The sequence below is a fragment of the Polyergus mexicanus genome, unplaced genomic scaffold, assembly GCF_030449975.1.
Source record: "Polyergus mexicanus isolate NDT 795.1 unplaced genomic scaffold, iyPolMexi1.0 SCAF_61, whole genome shotgun sequence".
In the NCBI taxonomy this organism is placed as follows: Eukaryota; Metazoa; Arthropoda; class Insecta; order Hymenoptera; family Formicidae; genus Polyergus; species Polyergus mexicanus.
This window is the reverse complement of record NW_027223381.1, coordinates 57,501-62,500: the sequence shown is the minus strand read 5'-3', so window position 1 is coordinate 62,500 and position 5,000 is coordinate 57,501. Positions and strand designations below refer to the sequence as shown.

Genomic DNA, 5,000 nt, shown 5'->3' with positions numbered 1-5,000 from the left:
CGCGGGATTCGGTGCTGGGCTCTTTCCTGTTCGCTCGCCGCTACTAAGGAAATCCTAGTTAGTTTCTTTTCCTCCGCTTAATAATATGCTTAAATTCAGCGGGTAATCTCGCCTGCTCTGAGGTCGTCAAAGAGTTTAGTTTTCGATAACCGTGGCCGCGCCGCCTCCTCCGCCGGCTCTTTTCTCACTTAGAGAGCGAGCGTCGGGAGAGCGGCAGCGCCGGCACAGCGGCTTCGCATTGTACTCGGAGGAGTGGCGAGGAGACGTGTTGTTTGTGACAACGATTCTTCCACGCGCGGCTCGCAGCCGCTAATAGGAGGAAATGTAAGCCGATCGAATCTCGTTCGAGTTGTCTGCTTGCAAACAACGAATAAGATCGGCGCGGATCGCGTCATCTTCGATCGCCGGGGACGCGAGATACATTGCGAGCGAGTGTGCGCGTACACGTACATCTCTATCACCCACATCCTTCAAATTTTCTCTCCGCATATCGTGTGTTATGCACGGATATGGGATACGACGGGGCGAATCGGATTCGACGAGTACACGACGACGCGTGCCGGTCCCCTATATTCGTTTTCGAGAATTTCGTGGACTCGGACAAGCGGTCGGCTCGCGATTCACCCGCGTTAAGGAGGGCTCTCTCGCTCTTTTCTCTCCGCGTACCGCCGGGCGACGACGCGCCGCGGTTCTCTCCTACCGTTTGCGCGGAAGGTGGCGCGCACCAAGACTCGCGCGTAAGAGGCGCGAGCGCGCGCTGGCGCACCGGGAGACCGCGAGAGGGATAACGCAACGTGTGTGCGCGTGTCTTCTACTCCCTCTCTCCTTCGACAGTTTCCGGGCGCGCGCGCGCAGGCTCCCTATCTTTACTTACTGCGTGTGTGCGTACGCTGCTCTCACTCTTCCTTTTCCTCGGTGTTATTTCAGACGACGCCAAGGGGCCGCCTCTCGGGACGGCTCGTCTCGGGCGAACGTCCAACTATCGCTCGTACACCGTTTGCGCGAACGGGCACGGTGGCCCGGCGCGCAAAGGCGCAAGCAGTTTCGAGGTACTAAAACGACCCTCAGCCAGGCGTGGTCCGGGAATTGTATCCGTGGACCGCAATGTGCGTTCGAAATGTCGATGTTCATGTGTCCTGCAGTTCACAAGTTGACGCGCAATTAGCTGCGTTCTTCATCGACCCACGAGCCAAGTGATCCACCGTTCAGGGTAATCGTTTTGCAATTCTTGCGTTCAACGAACGCTTCGTTCATCCATCTTAGTCTCCTCTCCGAAGAGAGAGAGATAAAATCGTTGGCCCTTCGATCAGCCTGGCCGCGCGCGTCCGAGCACGCGCGCGGACCGCCGCCACCGCTGGGGAGGCTACGGCACAAAAGTTGTTTCGCGATCGGAGCGTCTCTTCCCCGTACATATAATATAATAATATATATATTTGGAAGAGCCGGGGCGGAATGTTCTTTGAAGAAACCGTCGGACTTGATCGGGTGTGATCCGTCCTCTCGCCCGTTCGTCCGATAGCCGCGCGCTCGCGTACAAACACGCTGACCGCTGCCCCGGTGCGGGGAGGGGCGCGTTCACGAGCGTTGCGGACGCACGGACGGGCGTAGGTTACCACCGGTACGCGCTAACGCCGGATCGTAACTCTGCGCTTGGCAAGAGCGCGATCGGGAAAGCGTCTTCTGCTCCGAATCGCATTCATGTAATTTCGCAATTTGCGCAACGAGCCTCAACGGGTCGCGCGCGACGCGACGCGACGCCGGTTGCGGCTACGAAGCTTAAGGAGAGAGTCTCGGATAATCCTCTCCTCCTCCATCCCGCTCGCACGACGCCGACCGCACCGAAAAAGGCCGACGGCGCTCTGCTGCTGGCTTCCCTTTCTCTCTCGGGTCGTCGCAGAGGCGCGCGGCGTTCGACGCGCGTCGTCGTATTAGTACATGCGGGATATAATCCGTCAATTCCATTTTACTTTCGTATCTGTTTTCTTTGTCCATTCAGTCGCCGACTGCTGCGAGCGCGCGTCCAAAAGACTCGAGACGCAGAGCAGGACCTCCGGAACGTTAATGATCCTTCCGCAGGTTCACCTACGGAAACCTTGTTACGACTTTTACTTCCTCTAAATGATCAAGTTTGGTCATCTTCCCGGCAACATCGGCAATGCCGAGACATTGCCGCGCACCAGTCCGAAGACCTCACTAAATCATTCAATCGGTAGTAGCGACGGGCGGTGTGTACAAAGGGCAGGGACGTAATCAACGCGAGCTTATGACTCGCGCTTACTGGGAATTCCTCGTTCATGGGGAACAATTGCAAGCCCCAATCCCTAGCACGAAGGAGGTTCAGCGGGTTACCCGGGCCTTTCGGCCAGGGAACACACGCTGATTCCTTCAGTGTAGCGCGCGTGCGGCCCAGAACATCTAAGGGCATCACAGACCTGTTATTGCTCAATCTCGTGCGGCTAGAAGCCGCCTGTCCCTCTAAGAAGATTTGTTTGTACGTTGGTAGTAAAAACCCGCCAGCCGAAGCCGGGGGCCTTCGCGATACCATAAGGTACGCCTATTTAGCAGGCTAGAGTCTCGTTCGTTATCGGAATTAACCAGACAAATCGCTCCACCAACTAAGAACGGCCATGCACCACCACCCACCGAATCAAGAAAGAGCTATCAATCTGTCAATCCTTCCGGTGTCTGGGCCTGGTGAGGTTTCCCGTGTTGAGTCAAATTAAGCCGCAGGCTCCACTCCTGGTGGTGCCCTTCCGTCAATTCCTTTAAGTTTCAGCTTTGCAACCATACTTCCCCCGGAACCCAAAAGCTTTGGTTTCCCGGAAGCTGCCCGCCGAGTCATCGGAGGAACTTCGGCGGATCGCTAGCTGGCATCGTTTATGGTTAGAACTAGGGCGGTATCTGATCGCCTTCGAACCTCTAACTTTCGTTCTTGATTAATGAAAACATTTTTGGCAAATGCTTTCGCTTCTGTCCGTCTTGCGACGATCCAAGAATTTCACCTCTAACGTCGCAATACGAATGCCCCCATCTGTCCCTATTAATCATTACCTCGGGGTTCCGAAAACCAACAAAATAGAACCGAGGTCCTATTCCATTATTCCATGCACGCAGTATTCAGGCGAAGGTAGCCTGCTTTAAGCACTCTAATTTGTTCAAAGTAAACGTACCGGCCCGACTCGACACTCAGTAAAGAGCACCGCGACGGGATATTAGTTGGGCCGCCCCTCGCGAGGCTAAGCCCACCGGTAGGACGTCCCACATCACGCCAGTTAAACACCGCGAGCGGTGAACCGACGGTGTGCGACACAGATTCAACTACGAGCTTTTTAACCGCAACAACTTTAATATACGCTATTGGAGCTGGAATTACCGCGGCTGCTGGCACCAGACTTGCCCTCCAATGGATCCTCGTTAAAGGATTTAAAGTGTACTCATTCCGATTACGGGGCCTCGGATGAGTCCCGTATCGTTATTTTTCGTCACTACCTCCCCGTGCCGGGAGTGGGTAATTTGCGCGCCTGCTGCCTTCCTTGGATGTGGTAGCCGTTTCTCAGGCTCCCTCTCCGGAATCGAACCCTGATTCCCCGTTACCCGTTACAACCATGGTAGGCGCAGAACCTACCATCGACAGTTGATAAGGCAGACATTTGAAAGATGCGTCGCCGGTGCTAGGACCGTGCGATCAGCACAAAGTTATTCAGAGTCACCAAAATAAACGGTGGACGAACGGCGAACCGCCCGCCACCGATTGGTTTTGATCTAATAAAAGCGTCCCTTCCATCACTGGTCGGGACTCTGTTTTGCATGTATTAGCTCTAGAATTACCACAGTTATCCAAGTAAATGTGGGTACAATCTAATGAACCATAACTGATTTAATGAGCCATTCGCGGTTTCACCTTAATTCGGCATGCACTGAGACATGCATGGCTTAATCTTTGAGACAAGCATATGACTACTGGCAGGATCAACCAGGGAGCTTCGTGTTCGGTTACTCGCGTGGAGCGGTAACTCGCGAGCGAGCCCGAAGGCCCGTCGCTATTAAGCTCTTACTTCTCGCGCCGCCGGTCTTTATTAGCCGGTCGGCGACACTCTCTATCTACTTACTTACTTATTACGCAACACACTTTATGCGTGCGTCTCGTCTTCGTGAGAGGAGCGAGGCGGTCCGTGTATATAATAAACCTCCTCCTCTCTTACTTCAAGATCATTCTCCATTTTATATTGTGTATTATAAAAAGATCATACTCATTCTCATTCTCCCAATGTAAACGCGCGATCGCGAGGACCGCGCGATTTACCCTGACGCTAGATCGACGATGCCGATGCTTAGACGTCGAGGATAAATGTGCTATCGTGCTTTTAGCACGCACTTATATTTCGCTACGGCGTACAAAGCGTGCGGGAAGAACGTTGTAATCCGTCCTTCCACGCCACTCGTATCCGTGGAGTAAACGTTCGGTAAGCGCGACGATTCCGCTGCTGCGTCCAAGACGAGAGGGAATCGCGCGGCCAACACACTAGATGCGTGCGCGCCACATAAGAGCCATTCGGTCTTGCGACACCGACTCGTGGCAATGCTGTGCTCGTAATAAAAGTGTGTGCATAGAATAAGCGCCGAAGCGCGACACGTCGTACCCTCTTATAATACCCAACCGGACGGCCAGGCGGTCGGCGACGACACGGCTTTTTGCTTAGCGAGCGCGAGCTCGAGCTCGTCGAAATTTTGTCGACGAGAGCGTAAATACAATAGTCTCTTCCCTCATAGAGACGTTTTACTCGGACTCTGTCCGATAAAGCACAACACAAATCGCCGTTTGTGTTTTCTTCTCTCCTCTTAAACAATAATAAATCTCTCCTGTATCGTTCGTTTTAAACGTTCTCGAAAAGACAAGAACGCAAGAATCGTGCGAGCCGCGCGAAGAACGCGCAACCGCCCGTTCGTCCGATTCGGTTCGGTCCGACGCGCCGAGCGCGACGTACCTCTTATAATACCCA

General features: G+C 53.9%; 2 non-coding genes and 1 pseudogene across 2 annotated transcripts; all 3 read right to left on the bottom strand.

The window, feature by feature from the left end:
• Positions 1–126, bottom strand: part of LOC138943936 (large subunit ribosomal RNA) — a 7,818-nt pseudogene extending 7,692 nt beyond the window's left edge.
• Positions 127–1,058: 932 nt separating this feature from the next.
• LOC138943943 (5.8S ribosomal RNA) lies at positions 1,059–1,213 on the bottom strand. Its single transcript, XR_011448591.1, has one exon. It is a non-coding gene; the product is annotated as a 5.8S ribosomal RNA (ribosomal RNA).
• An 846-nt stretch (positions 1,214–2,059) lies between these two features.
• Positions 2,060–3,980, bottom strand: LOC138943934 (small subunit ribosomal RNA). Its single transcript, XR_011448587.1, has one exon. It is a non-coding gene; the product is annotated as a small subunit ribosomal RNA (ribosomal RNA).
• Between the last annotated feature and the right edge of the window lie 1,020 nt (positions 3,981–5,000).